Genomic DNA, 15,898 nt, shown 5'->3' on the forward strand with positions numbered 1-15,898 from the left:
TTTTTTTAAAAAAATATACTGGTTTTCTTACAAAATTCATATATATTGTTGCTTGTGTTGTCTGGTGTTTTGTGTTTTCTTCCAAAGCCAGTATTTCCAAAGTACCATTTTTATTCTGCACAGGTAGAAAACTGGACTCTCCAACAACACAGAATATATAAGTTTTAGAATTGTTTTTCAAACCCTTAACCAATGTTACAGGGAAGTTTGCTTCTATTATCATGAGTAAAACCATATATTACTGTATGGTTAAAGGTGAAAAGCACTATTTCACATTCTAGTAAAAAATCACTGTCACAGAAATAGTTTACCATTAGGTCTATGCCATTTTTTCCTCTTGTCAAAAATATTTCTTATGATGGAAATATGATATTTTGAATGTCAAATGTGTATACATTGCTTTTCACACTGGATCTTTCCTATTTCCTTTACTCACCCCTCTCTCTACCTATCAAATTGTATGACCCTATTGATTACCGCTTTGCTCGTCCTTACCCTTCTGCTCCCTCCTCCCTGTCTTGGATCCTCATACCCATCTTATTAGTTTTCCTTCTATTTCTAGAATGATGGTCTTAACCAGTATTTGTCTTCATGGGACTGAGTTAGTTCACTTAGCATAATGTTCTCCAGTCCCTCCCAAGTTATGCAGTAATTTTTAAAATCATTGCTCCTGCATGCTGCATAGTATTGCTGCATAGTATTCCATCATGTGAATATACCACAATTTCTCAATCCAATAGATTGTGATTAGACATTTAGGCTGTTTCTAGGTTCTTACAATGGTGGCTAACGCTGCTATGAACATTGGTGTACAAATCTCTGTTTGTTTCTCATTTATCATTTTCTTGGGGTATATTCCAAGTAGTGGAATAGCTGGGTCATATTGAATTCTGTGCTCAGGTTTTTGAGGAAACGCCAAACTGCCTTCCAGAGTGGTTGTATCATTTTAAAACCCCACCAACAGTGTATATGAATTCCTATCTCACCACATCCTCTCCAGCATTTGTTACTTGCTGTCCTGTTAAACTTTGCCACTGCTGCTGGGGTGAGATGGTTTTGATTGTGGTTTTGATTTGTATCTCTCTTATTGCCAGTGATTTTGAGCATTTCTATGGCCATCTGAATACCTTCCTCTGTGAAAAGTCTTTCGATGTCTTTTGCCCATTTTGTAATTGTGTTATCAGTCTTTTTCTTGTGGAGGCCTGTAAGATTCTACAAATTTTTGCTATGAGACCCTTGTCTGAGATGGTATTGTCAAATGGTTTTTCCCAGTGAGTAGGTGTTCTTTTCACTCTGTTGGAAAATGTTTTTGATGCACAGAGGGATTTAATCTTTAGAAGGTCACATTCATCAATTTTATCCTCTCCTGTTTGTATATTTCTGGTTGTATTTGTCAGCCTTTTTATACTATGAGCTAGGCCTTCTAAGCTTGGTCCCAATTTGTCTCTTACGAACTTTATGGTTTGGGGCTTTATCCCTAGGCCTCTGATCCACCTTGAGTTGATTTTTTTGTATGATGTGAGATGTTGACCCTGTTTCTGCTTTTCGCAGGTTTGCCAGCATGATTCACTGAAGAGGTTGTCTTTTCTCCATTTAATAGGTTTTATTTCCTTGTCAAATACCAGTTGATCATAGAAAAAGAGGTCTACTTCTGGGTTCTCTGTATAGTAGGTTTTGAGGTAAGGGAGTGCTATGCCCCCTACTTCATTTTTGTTTTTCAGAAGTGCTCTGCTCATGCAAGATGTTTTTCCTCTCCAAATAAACTTGCTGATTGCCTTTTCTATTCCTTTGAAAAGTGAATTTGGTGTCTGTATTGGGATTGCATTAAACATGTAGATTACTTTTGGTAAGACTGTCATTTTTACTTTATTCAGTTTTCCTATTCACAAGTAAGGAACATTTTTCCTTTTTTTTTATCTTTTATTGTGTCTTGCAGAAGTGTTTTGTAGTTTTCTTTGTAAAAGTCTTTTGTGTCTCTTTTCGGTTAAGTCCTAAGTATCTCAATTTGTGGTTGACCATTGTATATGGTATTGCTTTCCTAGTTTCCTTATTTGTGTTTTCTTTGTTACTATCGAGGAATCCCACAGACTTTTGTATATTGATCTTGTATCCTGCCACTCAATTAAATTGGTCTACTAGCTCTAATAGTGGTTTGGGGTTTTTGTTTTGTTTATTTGTTTTTGGTGTTTGTTTGGCTTTTTTTAGTCCTTGGGGTTTTCTGTGTACACTATCATTCATCTGCATTTAGAGACAGTTTCACCATCTCTTTTCTGATCTGGATGTCTTTTATTTCTTTCTCTTGTTGTATTGCACTAGCAAGTACTTCTAATACAATATTGTATAGGAGTGGTGACAGTGGACATCCTTGTCTGCTCCCTGTTCCCAAGGAGAATGTTTTTAGTCTTTTTCCATTGAGAATGAAAGAATGATATTTAGGAGAGGTAGTCTACTCTTAGCTCTAAAGTGTCCCTGAACATCCTTGCTAGTTACTCCACAAACTCAAGGTCTTGGCTACTATTTCCATTGTAGTTTCTCAGACTCGTGTTTACATCAAGAGAATTTGAAGAATGAGGTCATGTCTCTTCCCATACAGAGCAGACTCATTTCACTTATTCTATAAATGAAGAATCCTCCAAGCTCTGTCCTTCTGAAACACAACCACTCCCATTAGACATTTTGGCCCTCAATCTCATGGTACCTGTTCTTCCCAAAGGCACAAATGGCCTGCCTGTTTCCAAATCCAACAATCCATTGTCTCTTCTAGTTTTACTTGACCCTTCTATCATCATTTGACATATTGATGGCCTAGATGGATTTCTGTACAGTGCATTGTACAGTAGTTCTGCATTTAAATATACGTCCATGTATCTAGTCTGGTGAGATAGTGCTGGACTGCTATCCTATGGGTCAGCAGAAGAAAGATGAGGCTGTCAATCCCCTCCATTTAAGATTTACAGCCTTAGGAGTCCAAGGGAGAGTCTCCATGAGATGACATGGACTAGATGGTAGTAAGTTTGCTTTTTTGTTTTGTTTTCCCATGTGACTGCAGTTGGCACATTAGGACAGGCAGAAGAGAAAAAAATCAGTTGTTTGAGGTCAAAACAACTAGTATCCTACCACAAGAAAATAGTTAAATGTAGGGTCCCTTCATACCTCAAAATGACTAAAAATTTACTCGAAATTGAGACCAGAATGACTTTTTAAAAATTATTAAATTTTATTAGTTTTAATGAACATTTGCAGAGATTTTGGGTTCTCATTCATTCATTGTTACACTGTTTTCTTTACCCTCCTCCCCAGTTCGTTCTTCTTCCCCTCCCCCCTGAATGACTTTTAAACAATTCATTCTTTCTTGCATTTTCCTTAGCCCTATTACCTCAACAAAGACAAAATTAACCTCCAACCTGAAGGAATACTAACTCTCAGAACTCTCCTCTCTTACCCCAAGCCTCCAAACCCCCTAAAAGCACTCTCTTAATTATCATGTTTGTAATATTCTTTCAAGTCTCAACAGGTAAGCTATCCTTTTAGGTACAATAGGGCAGATTTGATCAGACAACTACAGTGAGTCACATGAAAACACTGCCAAGTATTGGCTTGGCAAGGTTTGTATGACACAGAATTGGCATGTACAATGTTTAAAATTTGAATTCATAGTTAATATTTTAAAATGAAGGGGTTTTAAGACTGCTGATTTCTTATTTCTCTTGAAAAATAAAGAATATGGCAACATTGACTCCACATTTCTTTTGGCAATGGTTCATTAGAATTGATTGGTAGGAACATGGCCTTGCTAGTTTGCCACAACTTAGGCTCCTCTTCTCTGTGGGCCCCTTGTAGTTTTGTAGGGTCTTCGATGACTTTCATTGCTAGAATCTAGGTGTATCCTCACTTGGCTTTTATTATTTCACAGCATGTAACAGTATATTTTGAAACGAGCTCCCATTTTTTTGTGATGTAAGGCTTTACTGAAATCGTTCTAACAGCTTCAACCTTCATTCTTGGTCTCCGGTGTGGTTTTTACCCCATCTGAATGCAGGCATGCATACATCTGTAATCCCTCATTGTCTCATTCTGTCTATACACTCTGGGTAACCACCTCTGGCTACAAAGCTCAACTATAATTGTTGTGCACCATCAAGTCAGAATCGACCCATAGCTGATCCTTCAGTGAGTTTTCAGAGGCATTTAATCACAGAGAGCTGGTGGATTTAGACCACTTGCCTTCAGGACCCAAGATCCATCTGACATTAGCTATTTTATGCCTAGTACCACAGCCCCTTATAAACCCAGCTTGCACTTCAGGCCATTCTCTGTTGATGTGCTGTTCCAGTTGTTTTTGGATAATCAGCAGAATCTTGCTTGCATGTGATATCAATGATATTATTCGATAATTTCCACACTCTGTTGGATTACCTTTCTTTGGAATGGGAACAAACATAGTTGACCATGTGGTTGCCCTCCAGATTTCTTGGCACAAGTTGATGAATGCATGCACGGCAGCTTCTGTTTGTTGAAATAAGTCAATTGGTATGCCATCAATTTCTTGTTTTTTGCCAATTATTTCAGAGCCACTTGAACTTCCTTCATCACCACAGGCTCTTGCTTATAAGTTGTTTCATGAAATTCTTCTGTGTCCATCAATTCCTTTTGGTACAATGATTCTGTATACTCTTTCCATTTTCTTTTAATGTTTCCTGGATCATTTAATATTCTGCCCAAAGCATCCTTAAGTATTGCAACTCAAGGCTTGAATTTGTTTTTCAGTTCTTTTAGATTAAGAAATCCTGAGCGAGTTCAGCCCCTTCGATTTTCCTGACTCCAGCTCTTTGCACATTTCATTGTAATACTTTACTTTGTCTTCCCGTGCTGCCCTTAGGAATTTTCTGTTCAACTCTTTAATATCTTGATTTCTTCCCTTTGCTTTGGCTTCTTGACATTCCAGTTCAATATTTAGAGTTTCTTCTGACATCCTTCTTGGCCTTTTCTTCCTTCCCACATTTCATCGGGCCTTCGCTTATTAGAAATAATAGATTCAGTGTTGTCCCCACCCTTGACACATTTGTCTTGACCCACCCATTTCCCTGCTCTGTCAGCATTCCCTAACCCTAACCCTAACCCTAACCCTAACCCTAACCCTACTCTCTCTTACTCCATTCAACACCTGTTTCCCCTATCCAGCCCTTGATTACTTTTATCTCAATCTTTCTGGGCTTCTGTGATTCTAAATGCCTCAAGCTGTTGCCACTTTCTTCTTCTGTGGGCAGAATTTCCTAGGAGTCTTGAACTTCTGCTCCGAGATTGACTTATTGTGGCTTTAGGCCTCTTCATTTGTCCTACACTGTAGTTACAATGGAATAGTTTCCCAGGGAAGGGTGATGTATCCTATAAATTTGGTATATAATGTTGTCTTCTTGGCCTGAGGGCCGCAGGCCCAGGAGTCCCAAAATTTGAAGGTGTCAGCCTTGACCGGCATGCTTCTGGGAGACATAGTAGTACCTGTGAGGTGTGGAGTCAGCTGAGTCACCTCCTGCTGCACATGTTTCCCGAACCCTATCCCCACCCCTCTGCACTACCCCGACACCCCGAGCCCCCCTACCCTTGCGTGCCTTGTGCTCCCAAATTTGAAGGTGTCAGCCTTGACCCGCTGAGTGCAGTTTCCTGCCACTAGGCCCCTGGTGCTAAATCTGTAAAAAGATCTATGCTTTGTTTCTGAACACTAGGCTTACCTATCTACTCACCACCTAGGTAGGTCCGTCAGTATAGTTAATAAGGCCGTTGTTGTGGCCCTTGAGTCTGACGGGTGTGTCGGAACAGAACTGTGCTCTACAGGGTTTTCAGTGGCTGCCTTTTCAGAAGTTTATTGCCAGGCCTTTCTTTCAAGACACTTCTGGGTGGACTGTATTTGCAAACCTTTTGATGAGCAGCTAAGCACACATTATTGTTATTGTTGTTAGGTGCCGTCAAGTTGTGTATGATTCATAACGACCCTATGAACCATAGAATAAACTCTGTCCTATCTTGTGCCATCCTCATTATTTCTGACATACTTGAGCCTATTGCGGCAGTCACTGTGTCAATCTATCAGGCTGACCATCTTCCTTTTTTCTGCCAACTCTCCAGCTTTCCAAGCATGATTTCCTTTTCTAAGGAATAAGCTCTCCTATCAACAGGCCCAAAGCATATGAAAAAAGCTTTGTCATTTTTGTCTCCAAGGAGCACTTTGGTGCCCTTTCTCCAAGATATGTATCTGCTTGTTCTTTCAGTAGGCCGTAAGTTCGGTACTGTTCTCTAATACCACATTTCAAAGGCATAAATTCTTCTCTGCCTTCCTTATAACAGTCCAGCTCTCAGATGCATACCAAGGTATTGAAAAGATGATAGCCTGAATCAGGTCCACCTTAGTCCTCAAAATAACATCATTGCTGCTGAATAATTTGAAGAGGTCCCTGACTGTAGACTTTCCCAATGTAACACATTTCCTAACCTCTTGATTTCTGGTATCAAGGGTGTTGATTGTGGATCCTAGTAAGATGGTCTCAGATCATTGGTGTTCAATTACTCAAATCTAGTCTTAAGACGATTAAAAAAAACCAAGTGGGATAGACTCAAAGTGATACTTTGGTTCTTATGGGCTTGTTTTAATTTTATTCTGCATCAGTTTGAACTTCATCGCCACTCATTCCTTCAGGACCAAGTTTGAAATTCTTAGGTTAGCAAACCTTCACTTCTTTTATTTGGTAGCATGCATAAACCCTTCAGTCATATTGTTTATTAGGGTGGCATTCATACACCCTTCAGTCATATTGCTAAACACTCAAAACCTCAAACTTCATTGGAACCCTGAGTAGGTTTCAACTCTTTATCTACCCTCTATAGGGTTTCCAATGTTGTAAATAGCACAGAAGATTGTTCATCTTAATTCCCGGGAGCTGATGGAAATGCACAGCCGCCAGAGCTTTTTCGTTAAACATCATGCTCTGTTAAAGAATGAGATAGCAAGAAGTGGAAAATGGTAATACTGTATTCTAGGACTTTGAGTAAAACCCCTCACTCTTTGAGCTTTACTTATTTCACCTGTGAAATACGCTAGCAGATGAAAGGAATTTGGAGATAAAGTCTAAAGTCTCAAACTCTATATCTATAAAAATCTCATAACTATGGAGTCAGGGAATTCTGGTGGATGGCAATCTCTTCCAGCTTAATTTGTTGTTGTTGTGTGCTGTTGAGTTGGAACCGACTCATAGCCAACTTTCCGGCAGGTTCTTAGAGACAGTTAATCGCACAGGAGGAGAGAGTTAATTGCACTGATGGAGCCGCTGGGGGATTCGAACCAAGTGCCTTTGGGATTGCAGCACAGCTTCTTGCCACGAGGTTACTGCCTCTGAGATACCACTGGAGGGCCAGCTATGAATAGGCACTGACTTGATGGCACACAACAACTATAGAGAGAAAGGAGTTGTGCTGCCAATCCAAAGGCAGGTGTTTTGGATCCACCAGCTACTCTGAGAGAAAGATAGGCAATCTCCTCTCCTTGTGTGATCTACAGGCTCTGAAAACCTGCCAGAGGATCAGTTGTAAATTGATTCCAACTGGATGACACACAACACCACCACCACCACTGGGGAGTCAGCTCTGACTTATAGCTGCCCTTCATTGGGTTTGGGAGCTACAGATCTTTATGGGAGGAGACTGCCCCTCATTCTCCCTCAGATTTCAACTGCCCATCTTTTGGTTAACAATCTGATGCATTACTAACTACGCCATCAAAACTCCAAACCAAATTCATTGCATCCGTCAGACTCATAATGACCCTCCATTGGATTTTTTTAGCTATAATTTGTTTTAAAAGAAACTGTTCATGTTTCTCTTTTGGATCATCAAGTGGGTTAGAACCTCTGACCTTTTTTTGGTAGTAGCCTGAAACATTGTGCTTTAGTCACCAAACTCAAACTCATTGCTATTGTGTTGGAATCGGCTTATAACTGACCCTCCAGAGGCTTTCCAGGGGTTATGTATCTCATGGGGAAAGATTGCTTCTTTACTCTCCTGCGGAGCTGCTGCGGGATTCCAATCTCCTGAGAAAAACTACAAAGGGGCTGAGAGGATTGTATCGCTAGAGCTCTTTAAAGCCCGGATTTATGTAATTCCATACTAGCCACTAGAGGGAAGCATAGGCTAAAATTTTTTGAGAAGCCGCATGTAAGCGCGCCCAGAACTTCAGAAGTTCATTATTTTCGCAAATACTGATGATATATTTATTTATTTAATGGAATATTTAGCTTATTTATCATAACTTATTTATTCAATGGAATATTTCTTGTGAGCTTTAGATTGGGTCCATGCCATTATTTCTACTTGGGAGTGTTTCTGAAGCATTTCACGGACAAAGATTTAAGTGGGTAGACTGAGTAGCCATTAAATCCTAAGGGAAAGTGAGTTAAACTATTCCCCCCTCTTTTTTTTTTTAAAGCTGTGCTTTTAACGAACGTTTATAGAAAAGTTGGATTTTCATCCATTCGTTGTCGCATATTTTCCTCTTACCCCCACCCCCAATTCACTTTAAAAACTCATTATTGCATAATTTCCTCCCACCCCTCTCCAGTTCACTTTGCTATGCACATATTATTCTGAACATACAAATAATGCCTAATCATATATCCTTTTAAACAGTTCTTTCCTTCATCTGTTCCAATAGTGTTCGTTATGTATCCCCTCTTTTGCCCTCAGCCATTTATCTTACATCCAACTGAAATACCTCTGGCTTCAATGAATATTCAAGAAATATGTAGCCTGTCTTAAATGAAATGGATTAAAAGCTCAGTGGAATGTATAAGGAACCTTCAACTATTTAACAGTTTTAGTTAATGATATTTTATCTTTGTTTACTTCTGGCTTAACATAAAGTCCCTTAAATTATTTTTCACCTGTAACCCTCTGAATACCCTGATTTCTACCTTTACCTTCTTGGCTGTGAAATTGGAACTTGCCAGTAGGGAGTTCTGTCAGTGAATCAAAACTAGATCAAGAATAAAGGAATGTTTCACTATACCCTCACACTCACTTCCTGACACAGAGCCAGTTTCAGTTCATAGCAACCTTCCCTTGGTTTTCTGAGGCTCTAAATCTCATTGAGAGGAGACTGCTCATTTTTCTCCAGAGGAAGTGCAGGAAGTGAACATTCCAACAACTTGCAACTCATCAGGGACTAGCCCACCAGAGTTCCCTAATGATTTATAAAGCAACAAATTATGGCTACATTGAGAAGAAAGGGAAACCTAGAACACTTAATTGTGCCCATGTGAAACCGTTACTTAGACCAAGAAGCTGTTATCATAATTTTAGGGGAAAAGCAGGTCTTGTTGTAATAATAAAAATTAATCTTCTGTGAAAAATGTTCCTAGGAATATGAGCTATGATCAGTCTTGCATAATTGTTTATGATTTCTAAAAATATAAACAAACTTGCTGAAATCTCTAAGCAGATCTGATCTGGCAGAATAAGAGATCTCTCTTGAGATCTGATATCTGCATCCTGTTCCTATATTTCGCCGATGCCACTCATCCCTTCAGGAACCCCTGATCTTTTGTGCTGAGGCTGGCCCCCGGCAGAGTGGGACATCTTGCTTGGAATAGGGGAGGAACAGAGAAAGAGAGGAAGACCATCGATGAGATGGATTGATTCAGTGACTGGGGTAATGAGCACAGGTCTGTCAGAGACAGTAAGATTGGCACAGGATAGAGCAAGTTTTAGCGCTATTGTATATAAGGTCACTATGAGTCACAAGCGACATAACAATAAACATCAACATATATAATATGTATATTGTTGTTGTTATGTGTTATTGAGTCACTATATACAATAGCTTTGTACCTTGCTCTATCTTGAGTCAGTTTCATTATCTCTGACACACCTACCCCAATTACCTCAGTCACTGAGTCAATCTATCTCATCCTGTGTCTTCCTTTCTTGTGCTGTCCCTCCACCTTTCCAAGCATGATATTCCTCTTTAAGGACTAATACCTCCTGGCAACATGCCCATAGTATGTGAGAAGGAGCTTCAAAATCCTTGCCTCCAAAGTGCAGCTTGGTTTCACCCTTTCCAGGATGAACTTGTTTGTTCTCTTAGCAGTCCATGGTGTGTTATATACTCTTCTCCAGCACCACAACTCAAAGGCATTGATCCTACTTTTATCATTTGTTTTCCAGCTCTCTGATGCATAGCAGTAATTGCAAAGACCATAGCATGGATCAGGCACACTTTAGTCTCTAGACTGACATCATTGCTCTTCAGTACTCTAGAGAAGTTCCTGGCAACAGATTTTCCCAGTTCAATTCATCTTTTCATTTTCTGGCTGCTTGTACCAAAAGTGTTGGTTGTGGAGCCAAACAAACTAAAGCTGTTAACAATCTCAATCTCTTCACCCTCTGTCACAATGCTGTCAGTTGGCCCAATGGTAAGAATCTTTTTCTTGATGATGCAATTCAATCAATATTGAAGGCTCCAGTCCTTGACCTGCAGCAAATGCCCCAGGTCCTTCTCATTTTTAGCAGACAAGGTTGTGTCATCTGCATAGTGCAGGTGGTTCACAAGTCTTCCTCCAATCCTGATGCCACATTACTTCTTGTAAAATCCTGCCTCCTTAGATGATCTGTTCCACAAATAGATTGAAAATATCTGAAGATAGAAAGCATCCCTGGTGTACACCTTTCCTGATTTTGAACCACATAGTATTTCCTTGCTCTGTTGCGACAACTGCCTCTTGGTCCAAGCATAGGTTTCACATAAACACAATTAAGTGTTCTGGATTTCCTGTTTTCAAGGCTAACCACAATTTGTTATGATCCACACAGTCAAATGCCTTTGCATAGGCAATGAAACACATACAGACATTCTTCTGGTACTCTCTGCTTTCAGCTAAGATCCATCTACTATTGGCTATAATGTCTCTAGTGCCATGGCCTCTTCTAAACCCACTCTATATATATCTATTGTTATGCTGTTCCAGGTGTTTTGGGATAATCTTCAGCAGGATCTTGCTTTTATGTATCTTTTAGATAGATAGATAGATAGATAGATAGATAGATAGATAGATAGATATAGTTGTTGTTGTTATATGCTGTTGAGTCGCTTGCGACTCATAGAAACCGTTTAAGAACCCTAAACCTTGCTCTATTCCTTGCCAATGTCACTGTCTCCAACATGCCTATCCCCATTACCCCAGTGACAGAATCAATCCACTTTCTCTCCTGCGCCATCCCTCCACCTTCCCAAGCATGACGTCCCTCTCCAAGGACTGGTCCCTCCTTGCAACATGTCCAAAGTATGTCAGACAAAGATTCAGAATCCTTGCCTCCAAGAAGCAGCCTGACTTCACCCTTTCCAGCATGAACTTGTTTGTTCTTCTAGCAGTCCATAGTATATTCAGTACTCTTCTCTAGCACCAAAGCTCAAAGGCATCAACTCTCCTTCTGTCATCCCTACTCATTGTTCCGCTCTCTGAAGCATAGCAAGTAGTGACAGAGACCATGGCCTGTATCAGGTGAACCTTAGTCTCCAGACTGACATCGTTGTTCCTCAGTACCAAGAGACCATAGAGAGGTTTCTGACAGCAGACTTTTCCAATGCAATTAGTTTTTTAATTTCCTGGCTGCTGGTACCAAGAGTGTTGATTGTAGAGCCAAGAAAAGATATTATATAAAATTAATATATCTATATAGAATATATTCTATATAAATTACTTTAATATATTTATTAGAATATAGAATATCTATAATATAGTTAAAATATATCTCTATTATATTCTATAGAAATTACTTTAATATATCTATATAGAACATATTCTATATTCCATATAAAATATGTAATTTTTATCTATATTTTTCTATCTATATATATATATGCACATATGAAGGGGTTTTGGAATCCCAGACGCATGTGGTTCAAATCCACTAACTGCTCTGTGGGAGAAGCAACCTCCTCTCATGTGATTTAAAGCCTCTAAAAACCCGCTGAAGGGTTATATGTATGTGTGTCTCTGTGTGTATGTATATATATTCTCTCTATATATTCTATATATGTAAATATATATACACACTCTATGTGTGTATGTTGTTGTTGATTGCTTTCCAGTTGAGCATGACTCATAGCACCTTATGAACAAAAGGCCTGATGCCTTTCTATAACTACCACATTTATCAAAGTTCATAGAGTTTCCAAAGGCATGTTGTTTAGTAGATGCCACTCCTGCATATATGTATATATATAAATTTGGGGAAAAGTACTTAATATCCCATGAACTGATAAAAGAGCAAACAGATCTTGGAGAAAGTACAGCTACAATACTCCTTAGAGGCAAAGATGACAAAGCTTCATTTCACATACTTTCAGCATGTTAGGAGAGGTTATTCTTTGAAAAAGGACATCACGCTTGGAAAAGTGGAGGGTTGCAAAAGAGATTGTCAATGAGTGAGATAAATTTACATACTGACTGCAGCAATTGTCTCAAGTATGTCAGAGATGATGAAGACGCACAGGATAAGACAGGGTTCAGATCTCTTTTTCATAGGGTTGTTTACCCAGTCAAAACCAGGGAACCAATCTTGACCTGCTAGTAGATGCTGGAAGGGATTAGGATAATTAATCATAAAATGCCTGCCTCCTGTTGGCCCATTTGGTAAAGGGAGCATAGTGCCTTTCATCATGGCTGTCCTCTAGAAGGTAGCAGCGACATGGGGGCCTTCAGTACGGGGATATTCATAAGACATTTTAACACCTCCTGGTGAACCACATGCTAAAGAAACATAGCCTTTCAATATGGCAGCCACACAAGTCTTGTAAAGAACATATGAGAGCGATTAAAAAGGAGGCTTCTATTGGGACCATGTGGTCATTGGAACATGGTCTTTTCAAGACCACTGCTGTCTACAAGGTCATATTAAGTCATTAGCGTGGCACCTGAAATCTCTTAGTAGAGTTAAAGATTGTTAAAAAGGAAATGCTTGAATCTTGTGAGCTACTTATTTAAGGTATGCTCTTAGGTCCTCAGATATCTACATTAGCTAAATGCTGGCTTTACTAATGTGAACTCTCTCAAGGGAAATAACTGGAGAGTCAGCTATGGGTTGATTCTGTCTGCACAACAACGTTAGACAGAAAAAAAGAGTTGAGACCGAGAGAAAGAAGCTGGTCTCAAGAAACAAACAAGCCTTTATTGCATGGTCTGAGAGAAAAGAGATGCCAAGTGACTATACCTAGAAAAGGTCAAAACAGTCAAGGTCAGTTGCTTTTTGATAGGAGTTTTAGGGAGGATTAGGGAAGAAGATGTTTTGCTTGGAATTTGGGGTAAGGGTTCTGTTAATTAACTTGGGTGTGGGCTTTTGTAATGAGGGACAAAACCTTATCAGGATTCCATCTCTGGTCTGGTTGACTTAGACATTATCAGATTTCTTCAAAGAGTGATCAGGCCTGGGGGCAACTGCAACATTTTTCCTCTAAACAAATGTCCTCTTTGAGTGAAGTTTTGCTCAGTGTTTTAGAGCAAAATTTAGGCCTTTGTACAAGTCTTCCTTCCTTGGAAACTAGTGACCATGACAATATAAGACATCTGAGGCTAGGTACAATGGCATCAGACTAGAAAATGTGGAGGATGTCACAATTGGTGACAAAATAGATGTTGTGTACTGTCAAGTTGAAACTGATGCGTTGCTGGCTCTCGTGCAAGTTTTTCAGAGCAGTAAATTGCATGGGAGTTGATTACCCATCTTTCTCCCACAAAGAAGGAGCATTTGAACCATGTGCCTGACAAAATATATAGAGACTTGGAAAGAATGAGAGGCCCCGAAAAAGGAGGGGGTATCATAAAGTCTATGGAGCTCTGGTGGCCTAGTGGCAAGAAGTATGGACTGCTAGGGAAACAAACAGATTCGTCCTGGAAAGGGTTAAACCGGGTGGTTCCTTGGAGGCAAGGATTCTGAGGCTTCATCTAACATACTTTGGACATGTTGTGAGAAGAGACCGGTCCTTGGAGAAGGACATCATGCTTGGGAGGGTGGAGGGACAGCACAGGAGGGGGAAGGCCCTCTATGAGGTGGATTGATTCAGTGACTGGGATAATCGGGATGGGAGTGTCAGAAACACTGCGATTGACACAGGACAGAGTTTAGGGCTGTTGTACATAGGGTCGCTATGAGTCGCAGCAACTCGACGGCACATAACAACAACAATCATAGAGTCTGTGGCTGGGGTGCTCAGCAGAAATCTCCCTGTGGAAAATTAGTTGTGAATGCTTTGTTATAGGTAGATGTTTCATTCTCCTGTGGCTGTAGGAGTGCTCCCCTTCTCTTGTTCAGGAGGAAATAGTAATCTTCCATTCTTTTAAACAGTGCTCTCAGATGTAACATTGCTTAACTATAACATGGATTAAGTGCCCTGGGAGTTTGTAAGCAGCTAGGAGAAGGAAGCTGCACTTTGATTTTTAAAGTTGAATGTTAGTGGGACACAGCACCTGACTCCGGAACAGTTTTAGTGAAGGAAGAATATGGCAGTTGCCCCACCACCCCCAAGCTTGATCACTTCCTGAGAAACTTGATAACACCTAAGCTGGTCATATCAAAGTCCAGACCAGACAATGGATCCTGATAAGAGTCTGAGCTTGATCAAAAATAGCTAAAACGTAACTTAAATAACATGCCAAATTCTGAGAAGTATCATCTTAGTCCACCCCAGGACCCCTGTAAAAAGAACACCCACCCTCCCCAACCTACCTGTGAACTGTTTCGATCCTGTCCACATGCTGTGCAGCCAGGTCACTTTTAGTGTCCTTCTCAGACTGCATAATAAAGGCCTGTTCATTTCTTGGGACCAAATTTTTTCTTTCTTTTTCTCCTTCATGCCCTCACGCTCTTTTTCATATCTAACACTTAGGAAGATGGATGGGTAGGTGTTGTGAGTAATTTGCCTACAACTGCTTGTAATTTGGTGAGGGAGTCTTCAAAGGCCCCTAGAGACAGAGTGGCCTCTTTAGAGATGAAACGGCTCTAAGTTTGTTACTGAACACAAGTGGGTTTTTTTTTTATTTTTATTTTATTAATGTTAATTAACATTTACAGAGATTTCGGATTTTCATTCATTCATTGTTGCACTTTTTTCTTTACCCCCCTCCCCCAGTTCGCCCCTCTCTTTGAAAAGCAAAAGATAAACTTCTTCCTTGGTTTAGAATCCAACCCACTCCACCCAGACCCGACCCTGCTCCCCTCCCCCAACCCTCCCCCAAATGCACTCCACTATGCAAACTTAATTCTGGATTCCTGTGATAATCATAATATGCTATCATATATCACTTTTAAACTGTTCTCTCCCTCATCTGTTTTTCTGTTGTAATTCAGTATACATAATCGATCGTTTTTCTCCGTTTTACCCCAACCCTGATGTCAGTCCTGTTTTACAACAGTGGCACCATGCAGTATTTGTCCTTTTGTGTTTTTTTTTTCTGTAGTCAATTGCTAATGAGATAAATGGATTGCAATATCCAAAGCACTTTATTACAGATCTTGTAGTACAGAGAAACTCTTCTCAAACATAGCCTCCCTATCTGGGAGTGGTTATTAAGTTGTTATACTTGGGTTAAGCTTTTGTTAATTAAAGTTGCAGGATATTTATATTTAAAAATAACAGCTTATATATGTTGCTTGTTGTTATGTGCCATTGAGTCGCTTGCGACTCATAGAGACCCTATGTACAGTAGCCCTAAACTCTGTTCTGTCCTGTACCAATCACACTGTCTCCGACACACCCATCCCAATTACCCCAGTCACTGAATCAATCCACCTCACAAAGGGCCTTCCTCTCTTGCACTGTCCCTCCACCCTACCAAGCATGATGTCCCTCTCCAAGGAC

The sequence above is a fragment of the Elephantulus edwardii genome, unplaced genomic scaffold, assembly GCF_000299155.1.
Source record: "Elephantulus edwardii isolate Elephantulus edwardi_28Jun2011 unplaced genomic scaffold, EleEdw1.0 scaffold00505, whole genome shotgun sequence".
NCBI lineage: Eukaryota > Metazoa > Chordata > Mammalia > Macroscelidea > Macroscelididae > Elephantulus > Elephantulus edwardii.